The following is a 20,254-nucleotide window of genomic DNA, read 5'->3' as shown; positions in this document are numbered from 1 at the left end:
GTAGATTGTTAGAATTAGAATCCAGTTTAAATATAAACCTGTTCTCTTAACTACTAGACCATACTGTGTGACACATCCTGTATATCATGGAGATAGTTTGTTAATGATTTTCTTATATATAAAACATATATCTAACTGCTATTTAACTGGTAGATATTTTGGAAGGAGTAAATTATAGTTATTCTCTTGGGACAATGTTTTAAAAATTTTCTAATTTAAGTTGATATTTTCACATTCAGAAATAAAGGTTGGAATATACTCAGATTAGAAAGAGTGAATGTGTCTTTCTGAATACTGTAACATGGGTATGAATAGTGAAGATGGGAGAGAAAAGAGAAATACTTACAAAGTAATTCAAAACACATTATCTTCAAAAGCTTGCTATTCAGTTTTATTTCAGCATTATTTTTATAAGCTGTTTTGATTTTTTAGGATTCCACTGCTCCTCTACAGTGTTCCATTGTTACTCAATTTGATGTGTTAGCGCTTGCTTTCTCTGTAATTTATAGATACATGATGTAGGACAAAGTGATCTCACAGGTTAATAGGGTTTTTATTTCTACTAGTTTAGTGAAGGTTTTAAATTTGCCTTACATCTCATTCTCATTTAACTTTATTTCTATGTAATTTATTAAGAAATTTTAGCCAAACAAAAGCACCAAAAAGTCTCAAATCACATCATCTAGAAAATTATATTTTCTGGCTTAATGATTACTTAACCAAAGTATGGTTTATTTGTTTAAAAAAAGAACTAAATTAACTTTATTTTACAAAATAATAAAAATTATACCATCTAATATGAAATCACCTTACTAATATCTTCATATATACACACACATATATATATCGTCGGCGGCGGCGGCGGCAGCCGTCCGTCTCGAGAGACGATGGTGTAGCTTCTTAAGAGTCTATCTGCACCGCCGAGAATGGCTGTGCAGTCCAACTCGGGAGTGACATGGTATCTGTCTCCTCCCGTGTTGAATCGACATCTTGCGATGACGCTGGAGTGTCCTCTCCAGTGAAGCTGAAGCTACAGAGCCTGGGCAGGGTGATATGGAGGGTCTGCTGTTGCCCATGCAGCAGACCCCCCCTCTCTTCGCAGATGAAGGGTCCAAGGGAAAGACGGAGTCAATACAGCTTGGGTTCAGGTGCGCCGCAGGAGTTGCCGGTGTTGACTACAACGTCAAACCGCCTTAGGGACTCCGGCTCCGGATTTTCTGTTGGGGTTTACTCCCTTAGCCTTTCCCCTGAAGAGGTATGCCGCAAGGCAGCGGAGGTTTTTTGGAGTCAGAGTTTTCCTTCTCTGATGTGCCCTGACTGGAAGATCGAACCAGCGACACTTAGCTCGCAGGCCGACGCTCAATCCACTGAGCCAAACCAGCCAGGGTACATATGTAACAGTTGAAATGGGCATCCAGTGCTTTACTATATTTATTCCCCTAAAATAATGATAATAAAACAATAGTTAAACTTTCTTAAGCATTTCTTATCACTATTCTAGGGAACATAAGCGGAGAAGGCTTTTTTAAAAAATATTTTATTTATTTATTTTTAGAAAGAGGGCAAGGGAAGGAGGAAGAGAGGGAGAGAAACATCAATGTATGGTTGCTTATTACACACTCCCAACTGGGGAACCTGGCCCTCATCCCCCAGGTATGTGTCCTGCTTGGGAATTGAACCAGCAATCCTTTGGTTTGTAGACTGGCGCTTAATCTACTGAGTCACACCAGCCAGCACAGAGGAGGCATTCTTAATCTCACTTAACAAACAAGGAGCCTGAGATTTAAAAAGTCACATGACCTATGATTCAACATGACCTGTAATTCAAGCAACCAATGACAATTTGAACTTAATGCTACATGTGTTCTGATTCTAACTTATTTCTTACTCTTTTCTGTTATACCAGTTTGCTTGAGAGAATTATAGTTGTGTTTTGGGCTCACAAAACAAAAAGGAGGAGTTGATGTGCTGGTACTTGCTTTTTTGAAGACTATTTAAAACTGCTTCTCAGCCTAACATTAACACTTTCTTGCCATTAGCATATGCGTATTAGACTTTGTTATCACAAAAGTTGCTCAGGTAACAGTACTTTAAATTCCTCATACTTTCCACCTCTTCACAGAATGTTCTTTCTTTCTACTTCCTGCCTTTCATTTCCACTGAACCCACTCTTGTCACTGCTCTGATTTTCAGTCCTTTTCTCTCTTCTTTCCCAACCTGGTCTCTGTGGTTATCCGTTTTAAGAGGTAGTCAACCATTCATGATTTTCTCAACTGCAATGCTTTCACCATTTTTGCTTCCAAGAAGCCTCAAACTAGGGTAGTTTCCAAAGTACCTTTCCCATTCCTTGCACTAAGGAAAGTGGAGTGCTGTCAAAAGGTAGATGGATCCATTGGAAACCCTGGTGAAGCTGAAAGGTTGAGTTGGGTCCTGAAGGGAATGAACAATGCAGATAGAAAGTGATGGTACATGGAGTAAGATTATGGGGACATTGAAGTAATTACACTGTAGTAACAATTATTGATAACTATAAATTTGGGACTATGACCATAGGAGCTGTGGTTGAGAGGCGGGGGGTAGAAGACAATATCATTAGAAGAAAAAAGTCAAAGCATAAATGGCCAGTTTTGGAAAAATCATCTATGTGGGTATTGAAATCCCCCAAAATTACACCAGGAGAAATGTTGGAAAGAATGACAGTGAACCAGGAAATCTTCAAGGGACGAGGGCATATGGTGCAGCAATTAGAGATAACTATAGCAAAAGGGTAGCGTGAGAGAACAGAGGTATATAACATAGAATTAAAGCTGTGTGGGGGAGAGAAGTTTCAGGAAGTCTCATTGAGGAGCAAGAGGGATTTGTGCCCCATCTCAGGTCTAGAAACATTGGGAGAGAAAACAGTATTCAGTTAAGAGGGATACAGGGTAAACAGTGACTCAGAGGAGAGCTGAATTCCTTTCGAGCAGGAACACATGTAATACCCAGTTTCAGTCATCATGGTCTTTAAATAGTCTTCATTCTACAGCTTTGAACACATCGAACTGATTATTATAACTGATATGTCTCACTAGGACTAACACATTTAAGCACAGGAAATATGTTTTTCATATACAGCAGCTCTTGTAAACCTCATAACTACCTGCGGGGTTATTATTTTCCCCCACTGACAGATAAGGATGTAGATGAGAATAGAATAAGTGATCCACACTCAAAAAAAAAAAAAAAAAAAAGAAAAAAAGAAAAGAAAAGAGACAAAAAGAAAAACTAGGTCTTATAGACCCAAGTCCAGGACTCTACTCTAGCACAGCTACAGAGCAAAGCACCGATCCATGGGAGGATCCCTTCTACATGGAAAGCTCAGCTGGAGATTAGGAAGATTTTTGCAGTTGTGCCCCGACCTGACCTACCTTATCCTATTCAGATGGGCCTCTATGTATTTTGAGGTCTGCATAGTTTAGGTTACTAGGAATGTCCATGTCTGCTTGGTGGCCTTAATTAATCCCTGACCATGTTTGAATAACTTGTGTAAATGGTTCTTACTGAAAAACAACATTATTATTAGAGGAGTATTTTTTTCCAGTTTTAACATACTTCAAATTGTGCAACCTATTGCACAAAGAATTCTTTTTCTTCGAATTTATGTTTCAAATACTTGTAAACCATAATGTTTCTTCTTCAGTGTCTGACATGCTAAAGTCATACAAATTTTTTCCTTTAATCTGTCCTTGTAAACCATTCCTTTCAACAATTTAGTAGTTTCATTTGGAATCTCTCCAAATAGCCTACATAATTATTCAAGAGGCTTGCCAAAAATGCAACAAAGAATTCCAGGGATGCATTTCCCTAAAATAATGTCACAAGCATTAGTCTGTACGTTTTTATTTTGCAAATACATTTAAAAATTTTAATCTATCTTATTATTTACTATTTTATATCAGAATTTTTTTCAAATAATACTATTATGTCTTTTTTAAAATAATTTTATTTTGTATTTGCCTTCACTAGAATTTTACTTTGATTTTTATTCTTTATTTAGTATAATAATTGTTATTATTATATGGTGTATAATCTGCCCACAGAAGCTTACAAAACAAACTTTACTTCCTGCAAATTATATTAATATGCTATTTATTGCTATTTTATATCAAGTACATATCTGCTTGATAATATTGCAACTCACATATTTCTATTTTTTTAAGCATTTATTCTCTTTTGGGTCTTTAAGTATTTATTATTTTCTTGAAGCTATCATCTATCCTCTACTTCTATTTTTCTATTTCTATATTTATTTCGAATCATCTCCTTCTGTATGTTTTCATTTTCTGCCTTTAGCTTCTTTCTCAGTTGAAACTGCACAGCTCCACAGAATCAAATCTCTCTGATCAACTTCTCCTAGTAATCAGTGCTTCCAATGCATGCACACAGACACATCATATTCCCTTTATTCTCTATAACTTTACTCTTTTAAAAATTATAGCATTTTTTAAAAGTCAGAGTGATAAACCACTTTTTTATTAGCCTGTTTATTGTCTATCCTGTTTCTATCCTATTGTAAGCTTCACATAGGCAGGGACATCACCACATAGGTAGAACAGATAACTATTTTATTTCCTAACATGCATTCAGCTCCAGACATGGTGCTGTACATGTAGTAGGCACTGAGTTAATACCTGTTGACTGACTTATGCATGCATCAATGAATGAAAAACATGAATGGACACAACTATACTGGTATATAAATCTTTCTCTGGTTAAAAAATGTGTTCCTTTGATAGATCCATTAACTTATTTAATGCCTTCTTATCTACTTGATGCAATGATGCACTGAGATGTGATTTATGAGACAAGTGATGCACTTTTAGAAAGCAATAAATACTTTCGTAGTGGCAAACTCTGAGAGCTGACTGAGTAAATGACTTACTTGTTTCCATAACTGTCTAATTTATGAACACTTCAAAGCAAGATTCAGATTTTACCTTAAATTACCAAATTCGACAAAATGATTGTAATTTTATATGGAAAATAGAAAGCTTTAGATCGTCACTTGATTATCAATGGTTGACAAGAAAAATATGTGCAACAAGTTCAAAGCACTTGGTATTTTTAATTGTCAGGTGGATGACCTGAAGATAACACTCTGATCAGCTAATTTCCCCAATGCCTTTGTGATCAATCCTATAAGCTGTGCCAGCAATAAGTTTCCTTTAACCATAACTTCTTTCCTTCACCCCACCATGCAGTCACACCTGCTGAACCCAGGTGTACTTGGCAGAGTGGAAAAGACAGCACCTGGGAGCTCTGCCTGCTCAGGAGCTTCTGAAGCAGCTCTGTTTAGAGTTGTTTGTGTAATGACAGTGTTTATGTCATAGCAAACTACTGTTTATTTCCCTTTGGGCAACTATACTTACACTTTTCTTAAACACCTGGTGGGTCTAAAACAATTTGTGTGCTTGTGACCGCAGTGATTGTGCGATTTCTACTAGCCTGAAAGCCCTGAAAACTGCATGTCTTTCTAAAAAATGGTACATACAGCAAAGGACTGTGTAGAGTAAAAATTGTAAAATCAAATGATTTGCTCCTTTTTATGTTCTAGGAAAGAACCTTTGGCAATTTATTTTGAGGGACAGTTAATTTCTTATCCTTGTTTTAAAGTTTTAATTATTTTTGAACCTATAAGTATACACTCATTGAAGAAAAGTTATAATGGTGACATTTTGGTGTCTCTGTTTAGAGACTTGTTTCAATAAATAAATATATCAAAATAATATTTTAGCCATAATATAGATCACACCACATAGTTATATAATTTATTTACTCAACAACATTTTATTGAGCAGAGATAGATGCCAAAGACCGTTCTGTGTTGGAATTACAGCAAACATAAGAGACATAAGTGCTTGTCCACAGAGAGCTCATATGCTAATGAAGGGGAACAGAAAATAAATAGAGGAAATTCATAGGTTCCAAGGAAGGGATAGGGATTTCAGGAGTGGATTTAACTTTTATGTAGGGTGCTGGGAGGATCAAGCCTTGCTGTTCAAAAAAATTAAGGAAGTGAGGTATATGTTGGAAGTATGTTGTCTCAATTTCTATTTATCTTTATTTTGTATTTGTTATGTTTGTTACACAGTGTTAAAACAAATTTATTTTGTAAAATATATTCATATTTTTCTTTACAATCTGCTTTTGGCATCATATTTGAGTGCATATGAATTGCTCTTTGTTTATCCCACCAAATGGTTAGCTATCTGTCCCAACGCAAATTACATCAAATGTTAGGAAATGAAGCATGTATCAAATACTGAATTCTATGGTACAGTTGCCTCCACTCAGAGACTTACTGGGGTGCTTCTCTATTTGTGTGACAGAAGCACATAGTTCTAATTATTCTAAATTTTTAGTGTGTTTGTGCCATCATGTACAATTATTTAAAAATATATCTGAATACTGTTTGCTAATAATTCAGTGGGGAGGCTTGCATCTGTTTTCAAAAATGGTATTTTGAGCTATTCTTATCAACCTTGATATTGGGAAAATATTATATGTATATGATTAATTGGGAGGCCCTGTTTACCTGGAACACTTTAAATATTATGGAACACTTTAAATATTATAAGAGTATTCTGTTTCTTAAAGTTTTGAAATAACTCACCTACTAAGCAATCTGAGCTCTTTGTTGGGTACTTTTGTGATTACTACTTCTAGGATCTTCCTTAATTAATAGAATACTCTTTGTTATCTATTATCCATTTTTGATAATTTATAATTTGTGTTACAATAGGTTACTTTAAGAATATTTTCTAATTTATTAGCTTATATTAAATATAGAATTAAAATATTTGTGTAGAGTTTTCTATTTATGTAAAACAAAACATATTACAATAATCTATATACAATGTGATAATTACAAAGTAAAAAAGTAAACATAAAACAAATAAAGGTTCCAGGCTCAGGAGTCAGGGTTTTCAGCTTCAACAAATGCCTAACCTTGGTTTTTGAAAATGGGGATGATAATAATAGGGCCTGAGTTTTAGTATCATTGCAAGGATTTAATACAAGTTAAGTGATTAGAACAATGTCTGTGCCCAAGATGTGTTGTTATAATTATTAAAAGATATAGTACATGTAATATGCTTCCAGATCCTGGCACAATATAAACCCTCAATTAACATTAAGTATCTTTTTCTAAATTGTGGTGGTAGCTATTACTGTAAAGAGCACAGTTACCCTAGGATACATTCCAAAGGAGAATGACATAAGGATAAGATGGGAACCTGGATTGGTTTAACAAATTGGCTTATCAACAATGCTTAGCAATCATTGAATTTATGTTAAATATATTTTGGTTATGTTTCTGCTTTAAATTATTTAATTTTGGGATATTTGACTGTCTTAGTTCAGTAGGGCTATAATAACAAAAAATACCATAGAGTGTGTGGGTTATTAAAAAAAATTGTTTCTCATAGTACTAGAGGCTAGAAAATTCAAGATCAATGTGCTGGCTGATTCAGTGTCTGGTAAGAGCCTCCTCGCTATGTTCTCATGGTTGACAAGGCAAGGGAGTTCACTGAGGCTTCTTTTATAAGGGCACTGATCTCATTTGTGAGGCCACCAGCCTCATGACCTATTTATTTCCCAAAGGCCCGCCTTCAAAACTCATCACACTGAGGATTAGGTTTCAACATATGGTTGGAGGTGGGCATAAATCTATAATATTGTCTTTTTTAAAATTACATTTATTAATTTATTTGTTTGTTTTCAGAATAACAATGATATCTTGGTCATATAGGCTATAGTCATTGTTTTCCAGCCTAGTAAGAATTGCTTTTCTTAATTAACTCTCCACTTTGCATTTCATAGCAATACCTTGTCCTGTATTACAAGTAAGCCCCATTACCTAGAGCAATAAAAAAATTAATTACCCTTAATTTATTCTGGAACTTTGGTCCACATCCTTGAAGGAATTCTTCATGAATACTTTAATGGTCTCTTTCTCACTGGTGCTGTGCAGGTTGAGAAGCTCCTGGAGTGTTTCCATGGGCAGTTGCACCTCTGACCCATCTGCCCGTCATAGCAGGCAATGTCCTTTTGTACTGAAGCTGAGTTCTTGATTTGAGCCAACACCAAGACTGAGTTCTTCATAGAGGGCAGAATCCCATTGCTGATGACACTGGCATAGGTCAGCACCAGCCTTTCTAGATTTTCATAGGGGAAAGAGTTCTTACATTATTTATGGAGAAAGAGGGCATGCTCTAAACTGAGGAGCTGTGAGAATGTTAATTTAACAGTGTGTTGCCTGAGCTTTTTAGTATTCTGCATAAGGTTCAAGTAGCCCAAATAAGTTTCTTTCAGGAAATTGTGTGACCAAGAGGCTAGGTGTTTCTTTGGGAAAAGAAAGTGTTCAAAAGAGAAACCTCAAGATCCACGTGATCATCTTCATGTCATTGTTTTTCTATTGAGAAATGAAGAAATAGTTCAAGTTACACATATTCTTTTGATGAGAGGCCTTTTGCCTCTTTACTCTTTCCTTTCTTTCTCTCTTCTTAGGTTTCATTTCCCTTCAGAATTTCCTTTTCTCTTCCACTTAAGTCTGTAAAGCTGGTATGAGTGTTAGGAGGTCCATTGACTCTGATACCTCCTGAAAGTTTTTAGTCTTGGAATGGTGAACGATGTAGTAACAGAAATGTGTCACCTATTGGACAAAATCAAGATCCAGTTCATCATCGTGTAGTGTCTCAAGCTGGACAAATTTCTCCCAGTGAGTGGTCAAGTAAAAGATAAAGCATTTCTTTTATAGGAAAGAATTTCTGTATACAACAATGGGGTGAACTGAAATTTTGATGGCTTTGATCAGTGTCTTCCTTCAACTTCAATGACTTCTCTAGGTAGTCATCTGCTATGATATGTTGCTCATCTGCTTCCAGACATAGGTAAAACCCTCTCAGTGTTCACACTAAGTCTGGAAAGAAGCCCACAAAGTCAGCTTCATCTTCAACCCCATCAAGATCAGGTGAGGATAGTGTCCTGGCACATGGTGAATGGCATGGGCAATGATGTTATTAGAAGTAATGTTTGAATTGTCTTCTCTGTGGTCAGCTACTTCTCTAGCATTTCCTTTTTCTCATTAGCAACATCCTCCCAAGAATTTCCAAACTCGAATTCATCCTTGGCTGCCTCTCACCATGTTGTCATGAGCCACGTGGCATTGTTCACTCTCCTCTGATAACTACAATACTAATTTCTGATTTTTCCCCCTGTTTTAAATAGTTAATTTTCATTGTATTTTTCCATTACCATTTATCCCCCTTATACCTTTCTTCCAACTCTGCCCACCTTCCTCCCCTTCCTGCAATCACCACACTGTCATCCTTATCCATGAGTTATTTTTTGCTTGATTCTGCCACCTCCACCCCACCCCCAAGAACTGTCAGCCTGTTCTCTGAGTCTGTTTCTATTTTGCTTGTTAGTTCAGTTTGCTCATTAGATTCCACATATGAATGAAATCACATAGTATTGTCTATAATAGAGTATTCTTCAATGTCTCCTAGCTCACCACGAGGTCCTGTGTATATTCTTTCCACCTATTTGCACTTACTCTCTATTCTGGATATAGACTGTAAGTTGTGTCCTTATTTATAAGCTCTTATAGAAACTTCTAAACTATTTTAGGTTATTTTTGTTTCACATTTCACCTTATCAGTCTCAATTGTAAATATTCTACATAAGGTTGCTGACGGCATAAAAGCTTTTTGTAATCTGCTTATTTATGACTGGTATTGTCTATAGTCAGTATTTAGTATTCAAAAAATTCTATTATTTCTTGCCTTTAAGCAGTTCAAAATTGTTTAAATATTTTATCTCAAAAGATGGAATAAAACGAAGTTGATGTTGGGCTTAAGATTTTTAAATAACGTAAATGTTTGCATTTTTAAGAAGTGGCTATCACTATCACTAAGCCCCTTTACCCTTGTTTCAGGGAAAAAAAAATAACTTTCCATTAAGACAAGACATTTTGGTTAAGCATGAGATATAAATAGATAAGCATGTTTTAAGGATTAGAGTAAAGCTAGTTCGTTTCCTACAGAATGAATCAAGTGATTTAGATGAATTTAGAAATAGACAATGATTCAAGGTAGAAGATGGCTAGATCAATTTGAGTATTACATGGGTCTCTTCATAAAGGAAGGTTGTAATATGCAGATTCTGGATTATATTCCTTTTTTAACATAAGATTATAATCTTAATTGCATCTATGAAGTCCCTTTTCTCATATAATGAAACATATTTAACAGGTATAAAACCAAGGCGTGAAGTTCATGGGACCAAAATGTCATGGTTATTTATATATACAGTCTCATGTAGATAGAGGTTTGTATAACTTTTCATCTGTATTAGCACGATGGACCAGTTTAGGTAACAAAAAACTTAACCTTGGCTCTACCAAGAACTTGCCTTATGACTTTGAGCAAACTCCCATGTCTGAGCCTTAGTTTCCTTTTAGGCAAAAATAGAGATAATAACCTCTACAATACTTGTCTTATTGTAATGATCAGAATAAAACTGAAGCAATACACAGGGAATGATTTTGCAACCTGAAAAAATCTCATATAACTCATCTCTTTTGCTGGTAGCTTCAAATCCCGACATTGTTTTCTGCACCTTCATCAAATAAGTTAGTAGTGAAAGTTGTGACAATTCCCAACTTTTTTTATGATATTCCCATTAGTTATTTTTGTGTGTTTTACTAAACATACTCAGATGCCATGAAAACTTGATAACAATCATTTGGAAAAGGAACATAAGCATGCTTAAGAAATGCTGACAAATCTTATATGTAGTTAAGTTGCTGCATTGTGAGAACTTAACTGGTGCCGATCAAACTATAGACAGCTCTCACAGGTTACAATGAGCCTATTCATATCTGATGTCCCTAAATGTCCATGATTTCATTTGCCCTTTTTAATCCTAAATTGAGATTTAGAGTGACTGGCTTAGAAAATTCTCTTTTTGTTTATGCAAATTTAGAAAGTTAAGAAGTTAAGTTATTCCTTCACTCCCACTGGCAAAATCACCACCTATAAAAAAATCAGTCATCTTTCCTACTATGCCTCTACAACCCGAAACTTCAACTTTTAGTCCTGATGCTGGTCTGCAAAGTGAGATTAACACAAATTCCTTTAAGTATGGTAGCAATGACACTATTTAAAATATTCTAGCTAGTATTATTGAATTATTTCTAGAGAAGCAGGATTTTTTTTCTGTAAAACTCAATTTCAAAATTATGGATTATAATTTATTTTTGAATTAGCAATTTCTTGGTATCTCAATAAAAAGTTAGCTTAGATTCCAGCACTGAAATGCAATCACATTATCGAATTTTTCTTCCTAGTAACTGTAATGTATATGTATTTGTAAATTTGTAAATAAAGAAAAATATTTAAATTATTTAGAAGAAAAATACCCTAATTAAATTCCCTCTTTAGTTAGTGATAGAATTCATATGATGATTGCTTTTAAAATAAAATGTTATTGGAAGTCAAATATACAAATAAAACAAAAATAGAAGCAAAATTGTTGCTGAAAATAATTTCTGCATGTTCTTGGAAAGAGGCATAGATCAATTTGAAGGAACATTTCTTGATTATTTCTAAGGGGGTAATTTATTTTGCTTTGTATTGCTTGTAATGCAAGAGTGTCTTAAAATACTTAAAATGTTTTTGCTGATAACAGCTGCATAGTAACCCAATCTAGGTTTGGAGGTTTCAGGTTGCTGATTTAACTTTAATTGGGAATGTGTTATAAATTAAGTCAATTGACTTTGGAATAATGAGAGGGGCATAAAGAACTCTTCCAGGATTAATTGTTTGTGAAGGCAATTATGATGAGCCCAGGCAACCGAAACACACAAACTTTAACAGTGACTTTTCTTGTGCTCCTTTTACTTGGTATATGAGGTATGCACAGAAAATGTCCAGTTGTTGTTAATATAATGAGAACAGTTTGTGTGACATTAATGTAACCTAGTAGCCAAGAAGAGTGGACTGGAATGTGCATATGTGAACAATGACTACTTCACTGTGCTAGTCAGTCAGGGAGTAGACACCAAAGAGTGAGCATGGGTACTATGTGGCCCTCACATTCAAAATGACTCAATGAGTAGAGCAATGAATCCACATCAAATTTTGCAGTAAGCTTGAACATTCCTCTGCAGAAGCTATTTGTATGATTCAGAAGACTGCAGCTATCGTAACTGATGATTGGCAGCTTCATCATGACAATGTGCCTGCTCATGCATCACACTTCTGCAGAGTTTTTTTGGTGAAACATCAAATCACCCAGATGACTCAGCCCCCTTCCCCTTCACAACACAGATTTGATGCCCTGTGACCTCTGGCTTTTCCCCAAACTGAAATAACCTTTGAAAGGGAAGAGAACTGTGTGAGGTCCCCAAGTGCCTACTTTGAAGGTGACTGAGGTGTCATTGTCCTATGTACAATGTTTCTTGTATCTTGTATCTTCTTCAATAAATGTCTCTATTTTTCATATTACATAGTTGGATACCTTTTGGGCATACCTTGTATCAATCTGAATGTATGCATTTTAAAATGTTACTGCATTGTAAAAACTTAATGTTTATGTAACTTGGCAATATTGGGAAAGCAAACCATCACTCCATAACATTTAATAGAGTAAAATCCTTCTTATACAGTATGGCTTGGATCAATCTTTTTTTTTTTTTTTTAAGTTCAAAAAATCATAGGAAGACAGGGACTATGAGGGAGATAGAATTTAACAATTTAGAGTTTATTCAATAGATTCAATGGTTCCCTGACTTCTAAAAAGGGAAATTATAACAAAATTAATTGATGAATAATTTGGTTTCACTCCATGAACTTAAACACTGATTTTTCTTTTGTTGGAGTAATAACAAAGGTATGTAGTAAAGTGAAAAGATAGTGTTAAGGTCTTTCCAAACTGATAATCCAGAAATTAAAATGGAAACCACATCAGGAAATCTATTTATACATGTTTATAATTAAAACTTGCTTCCTCTGGCATTGCTACTCATTTGGGAATTTAGTTTATATATTTCTACATTAAGTTAATTTTGTTATATATCTATATAAACTTGTTATTTTAGTGTGTTATTACCCAGACTGCTGCTGTGAAATAATAAACAGAAAACTCTTGTGTAACCAGAGTATTTATGATTTCCAAGTTAGGCTATTGGACTATTATGTTGAGATGGTCAATATTATTGTTTCTTTTGGTTTATGAAAGTCACTAATATATCTGCAATGACAAAATGGTACTATAAATTTATAGAGGCATATTGATATGCAAAACACACACCTATGGTAAATGTTCAGTTCCGTGAGTTTTCAAAGTTGTATATACCCATCTAATCACTATCTAAAACAAGATATAGAACATTTCCATAATCCTAGACAATTCTCTGATGTTATTTTCAGTTAGATCTCATCCCTATGTCTCCTTTCTCCAACAATTTGTTTCTGATTTCTATCATCATAGATTAATTCTGTGGTTTTCTGCACTTCATGTTGTTATGTTAGTGTGTGAGTGTGTGTGTATGTGTGTGTACTTTAGTTTGGCATTATGCAGTCAACATAATGGATTTAGGTTTCACATTTATCCTTATTACTGCACATATCTTAAGTACATTCCCTTTATTCCTGAATAGTGTTTCATTTAAATATACCAAAATTTGTTTATCTGTTCTCTAGTTGATGGACAATTGAGTTGTTTTCAGTTATTAGCTATTATAAATAAATAAATAAATAAATAATAAAAAATAATAGAAAAATTGTATAGAAATATTTTAATAGATATATAAGTTCATTTCTCTTGGGTAAATACCTAGGAATAGAATTTCTGAATCATAGGTAGATATATGTTAACTTGATAAAAACTACTCCACAGATCTGCAAAATGATTGTATGATTTTGCTCTCCCACCAACTATGTATAAAGGGCTCAGTTGTTCCATATCTTCACCAAAATTTGTCATAATTAGTATTTTGATTGTAATGATTTTACTTAATATAAAATTATATCTCATTGAATTTTTAACTTCTTTTTTCCAATCACTATGAATCTTTAGGACATTATCATGAGTTTATTGACCATTCATATACCTTTTGTGAAGAGTTAATCTTTTGAAAATAGTACATTTTTGTTGTTGTTTGGGTATTTTCAAGTTGATTAGTAGGGGTTTGTGTATATATTTCATATAAGTACTTTGCTGGATATATATTGTTGATAGTTTTCCTAGTCTGTGGCTTGATATTCTTTTTCTTAATGGTGTCATTCGGTAGTGTCTAATTTTGATGAAATGTATTTTATTTATATTTTCTCTTATACAGTGTTTTGATATATTAAAAGGCCTTTGTCAGTCCAGTCTTACAATTATTTTTTTTTCTTTTATTCAAGGACTCTCATATTTCTCTTCTTTTTACATTTAGGTTTATGATCCTTCATGAATTAATTTTTGTATGTATCACAAGGTTTAGGGTTAGTTTTATCTTTCTCAAATGGTGAATTAGTTATTTCAGCACCATTTTTTGGAAAGACTGCTTTTTCCATTGAATTGACTTGGTGCCTTAGTTATATCTATTCCACATCTTTAATAATTTTATCTTTACACTAATAATAGGGTCTCTTGATTGCTTTAGCTTGAACATTGGTAATGTAATGATTCAAAATTTATTCTATCTATACCTTTTTTAATGTTTTGTTTAAGTTTTACAATTAACTTTCAATTTCTTTAAAAACTTGCTGGGATTTTGATTAAAATTGCATTAAATTTACAGTCAACTTTGAAGGGAATGGCCATGTTAACAATATTATATCTTCCAAAAGATTAAGATCTTATATCTGTTCATTTATATATCTGTAATGTTACATATTTAACAGTAAGTACAAATTCCTTTTAATTTTGTACAGTTTTATAAAGTAGAAAGAACTTCTACATTGATGATTTCATTACTCATACTTTACCTTGTTTTAAAACAGGAACTAAGTATAAAAAGTGAAGGTCATTCAGCACCTTGGTGTGCCTCATAGTGCTTATAAAAGCCCTTTGCACATAGGATATACTTGATAGGAAACTTGAATTTGCAGAAAACCTCATATTAATTTTTTTATAACATGATAGACAGTACTGTTAGAAAAAATAATCAGCATTTCAAATAATGAAATTTTTAAAAACTAAAATAAATATACAAAAATGCAAGCTTTCAGAAAAATTAGCAGATATTAGCATCAGACCAGTTAAAATCTGAAATAAAAACTTAAAACACTGACAGTAGTTAGCAGAGTCAGAGAAGTTTGGAATACCTCTGGTCGCCTTATTCTCCTATAAGTGACTCTTCTGTTTATAAAGATATTGGTAGTTACAGTTTATTCCTAGATTTTCATAGAATAGTCAAGCTCACAAGACAGGAAGACATTGTACAGAGGCTTCATCCTGCTTTAACTCTTAAACTGTGTGGGTATGGTGATGACTATATCCCAGAAAGGTGTTATTGCCAGAAAACTTTTGTTTTAACTAAATTTCTTTTGGTTCACACCTGAACCAAGTCCAGACTAATGAGGTTAAGCAAAATCCATTGATTGTCTTCTGTATTACTAGTTGTGTTGGCTGAATTGGCTTAAGAAAGAGGACCAAAGCTATACTGAGAGGCAAGATACACACTTTTGTGCTCTTCATTGCTGACACTTTTCCAATACATTCAAATCTGTCTTAATATAGTGCCCACAACATTTTAGAAAAAAATATTTTAGAAGAATCTTGCTGTATAACTGTAACCACACCAACAGTATATTAGTTTTGCTGTTTTATAAAAAAATTAAACACTAGATTTGGGTTATTGGAAAGGGGACTGCATTCTTCTTGCTTGAGAAGCCATTGTTAGTGGTATATTTATATTCACTGCCTCTTTCCAGGACTTAGATAAATAATACATGATTACAGTGAAATCAAACAGAAGTCTTCTAAAGAACCACTTTTTGTATGCCAATCTGATAAGATTTCTCAGCTCTATACCAAGTTCTACTTTGAAATTTGCTTAGGTCTCTCTATTCCTTTCAGTGTTTACTAAGGTTTTCATTAAGATAATTACTATTCTGGAGGTTATAACTTACACAAGTGATGGAATTATTTATTTCTTCTTTACAGATCTAATAGGAAATGATGGTAAAGGGCATTCAATTTATCGACTACTTTTACATTAGAAGATGTTTCTGGGGGCAGTAAATTTATTCCCTGGCTTCAAACACCTTGACCTTTAATTTGTCAAACTGTAGTCTTTAAGTGAATTAGCTGGGTTCTGACTGAACTAATTGAATTCAAAAAAGGCTGTACAAATAGCTGTCCCTGTATTTTCTCACACATTTGTGTGAGGTCCAAAATGTTGGAAAGCAATTAGATTCTGAATTACTCAGTTATCCTTATAACACCTGTTCTTTGACCTCATAAAATCTCTATTTTTTCTCTCTATTAATCTTTCTCTTATCTTCTCTTACTTTTCTATCTAGCTTATATCATTTTTCCCCTTACATTAATCACAGTCTTGTAACTCCTCAGCTTCTCCAATCAATTGGCCTTGAGCTTCTCCTACTTGGTAGTAGTCATTCAGGCTCCCCTGGTAGTAATAGTTTAGTCTTTCAGTCCGAGAAACATGGTTTGGTCAATGCACCAAAAACAGCTTCATCTCCTAGGTGTAAATCCCTAATAATATATAATTTAGAAAACTTTTATTTCAGAACATGAATTTTTAATAATTATCACTGAGGATATAGACAGAAACATGAGACCTCAGTTCTTTCACTCTTTGTTGAGCATGGAATTAAAAGAGAGACATTAGTTGAACAATTAACAACAACAGGGACACACCTGACCCACATTCTGAGCTACAGTCCCCACTCTCCCAGTCAGTGGTCATTCTTGAATGGGCTTCTATCTCTTAGTACTGGGCATCCAAACTGCTGACTAACCTCTTTCCCCCTAGCCTGTTTACCCACCGAAGCACTTGTGATTGACATATTCTTTCTTCAAATACCATAATACGTTTTCTTAATTCCAAGTCAACTCTTGCTGCCTTGAAAAGTCAATCTTTTTCTCTGTGTTGGGATTTTATAATTTAACCATCAGCTGGCAATTTTATTTCTCAGATTGCCAGATTTTTAGGGGATTCCCAACCTCCTTAAATTGCAATCTCTGGATGCATGAGCTCTACAACTAGAGGACCATGATGATGAAATTTGTCTTGCGTTTGCTATTTATTTCAGAAATACAATTGCATATTTTAGAAATGCAATTTTTACTTTAATGTTTAATGAAGCGATTTGTTATAATAAATTATGTATCTAATTAAATACTTATCTGACCAAGTTTTGGGCAAAAGTTGGGTATCAGAGAGGACATTTATCCAAATACTTGCTCAGTTGCATATAACAGCCTTACATCTTTTATGATAATGATATAGAGATAGAAATGTTTGTAATGTATTAATCAATCAAATGGTTGACATAAACATTTTTATTTTTCATTCTTAAGTCATCTTAGACTGAAACAATATCTATAAAATGTAAATGTTAATTTGTGTGGGGTAGAACAACAACAATATTAAAATTGCACTTTTTAATAAATAATCCCAAATTCTCATACCTACCTGAGTGTTCTCTTTCAAAATAATCACCCCAAGGGGTTTATTCTTTTTTAAAAACATGATAGCATGATTGTTCAGTCGGTATCTTGAACTCCTTTTGAAACTGCCTCCACAGCCATAGAATGAAAATGGCTACCATCTTTCTCATGTCACAGTTAGTTTCTATCCAAAACTGCTTACTCAGCTGCATGTTTAACTAGTTTACTAGGCTTGATATTGAGAGATGCTTTACTTCTTCTAAACATTATATATAATCTCAAATGGCTAAAAACTACCACCGTTTATGTTTTTTTAATATATTATAGCCTAATATGTGAAAGCAATTTCAAAAGGGAACTTCTTGCTCTTTTAGAGCAACTTCTGTGCCACCTGTTCACATCACATTATTGTACATACTCGCAATTAGGAATAACACTTTCTGTGGCTTGTATATGATTGTAGAAAATGGCCCCATTTAAGGTCTAAGGAGAAGAGAATACGCATTAAAAATTAGGTAAGACTGGGTGTATTTCCAGAATGCAATATCCATTTGTAATGCATTCACTGGAACTGCCCTCTAAGCCTCAAAATTATGGGGTTCCAGGGTGTACCAAAACTAACTATTGCTTGTGCAGAAAGTTCTTTGGCTGTGTGGAAGAATCTTGTGGTTAGTTTGGATTTTTTATGTAAATTCTACTTTTTTTGTGGCTACTGCCTCTGATTCAGCCACTCGAAGAGAAAGAAATAGGTGCATATTCTGTCAGTATCCCTAGTGATTCTATGTTTCTATTTTATTCACCAAAAGATAAAAAACTGCTGGCAGTCCTGGGATGGTAGTGGGGAGGCTACAACTGAAAGTGGGATAAGACATTAGAAAGATTGTTCTCACAAGGCCCAATGAGCTTAAAAATTATACTAGAATAATCAATCCCTGAATTATTTATATAATGAACATTAGAAGAAAATGAATATGATTGGTTAGATCCAAGATTATATAAGAGAGAAAATAACAGCATTGTTTTTATCTGTTGTGGTAGGCAGAATAATAGCCCCCCAATGATGTCAAGGTTCTAATACCTTGTACCTTTGAAAATAATTTTTTTGCAGATTAATTTAAGGATCTTAAAATGGGGAGATTATCCTGGATCATCCTTTGGGCCTCAGAGTTCTTAAAGTGAAAGAGGGAGGCAGGACATTCAGAGAAGGAGATGTGATGACTAAGGCAGAGTCAGAGTGAAGACTGTGAAAAAAACTCAGGTGGCCATTCCTGACTTTGACGATGGGCAGGGAGTGGGGCATGAGTCAAGGACTGCAGGTGGCTTCTAGCAGCTGAAAGAGTCAAGACGACAGATTTGCCCCTAAAGCCTCCAGAAAGGAATGAAGTCCTGCTGACACCTTGATTTTAGGCAGGTGAGACCCACTCATCTTTCAGTCTTCTAGGTTATAAAATAATAAACTTAGGTTGTCTTAAGCCATTAAATTTGTGCTAATTTGTTAGAGCCACAACAGGAAACTGATATACTGATTCAAGAACTTCTCTCTCACTTACAATATTTCAGCCATTTCTTCTTATCAGCATTCTTGCTTTGGCATCCTGAGTTTTAGAAATAGTTTATTTTCATATGTTTTTTTATGTGATGGGTTTAGATTTTTAAAACACCCAAAGAGTAAATTAATCTAATTTAAAAACTAATTTAGAGAACAGTTTGTTTTTAAAATATGTTTATCAATTTATTTAAGAGACATAATAGTGATGGTGAACTGTATTACAATTTTCCTGAGTGGTTTTTCTTAATTTGGAGTATACTTTCTAATATACTTTCTAATACTTCTATAACTTTTTTTAAAAATATTTTTAAAATTGTCTATATAATTTAACATTACTAAAAATACAGTATGATTAATACTGTTAGAGATAAATGGGTCATCTATTCAGATTTGTAAGCTTTTTTTAAAATACAGGGATGTATATATCCAGGTTATCACTTTAATGGAAATTCATAGGTGATTTTTAATAAAGTAATTATACATATGAGGTAAACCCGTACTTAGAGGGAATACAATGACATAAAAATTCTCATAAGGAAATGAAGAAAATTGTTAAGATACAAAATTATATAATATAGAAAATAGAATTATACACTAAATTATGTATTTCAGTTGTACATATGTAGGGAATTGTAACATGTATGCCTAAGAAAATATTAAATTTATTTCTAAAATGCCTTTCTATATGATAGTTATTTAACTATGATTGGTTAGTTGGACATTTTAAAATTAGTTTTAACTGAGTCACTGGCAGTTCAAGATATGCTTTCTTTCATTCTTGGTCTCCAAGTGTCATCCCCATGGAAAGAGCAATGGAAGAGGCCCCGACATGACTTGCTCTCATGGTCACTGGGCATGCTCCCTATTCAAAGACTGGCATTTGTCCTTCTTGCCCATCAAGGTCAAATGGAAGACTGTCCTAGGCTTTAGCTTTTATTATGCATCTCTTATGTTCAAGTTGACAATATTTTATTTGATCCTCACTAGAATCACATGTGATTCATCTACAAGGTCCTTACTGAATAACTACTATTATGC

General features: G+C 33.9%; 1 protein-coding gene and 1 pseudogene across 2 annotated transcripts in view; both read left to right on the top strand.

Moving 5' to 3' along the window:
- Window positions 1-20,254, top strand: part of EDIL3 (EGF like and discoidin domains 3) — a 405,479-nt gene that overhangs the window by 7,908 nt on the left and 377,317 nt on the right. The gene's annotated exons all lie outside the window — the stretch shown is intronic.
- Window positions 2,618-20,254, top strand: part of LOC150008644 (cytochrome c oxidase subunit 5A, mitochondrial pseudogene) — a 114,860-nt pseudogene continuing 97,223 nt past the window's right edge.

Source organism: Furipterus horrens, unplaced genomic scaffold (genome assembly GCF_987537825.1).
Source record: "Furipterus horrens unplaced genomic scaffold, mFurHor1.1.pri manual_scaffold_5, whole genome shotgun sequence".
Classification (NCBI taxonomy): Eukaryota; Metazoa; Chordata; class Mammalia; order Chiroptera; family Furipteridae; genus Furipterus; species Furipterus horrens.
The sequence above is the reverse complement of the archived record's forward strand: the minus strand, read 5'-3'. Positions and strand labels throughout refer to the sequence as shown.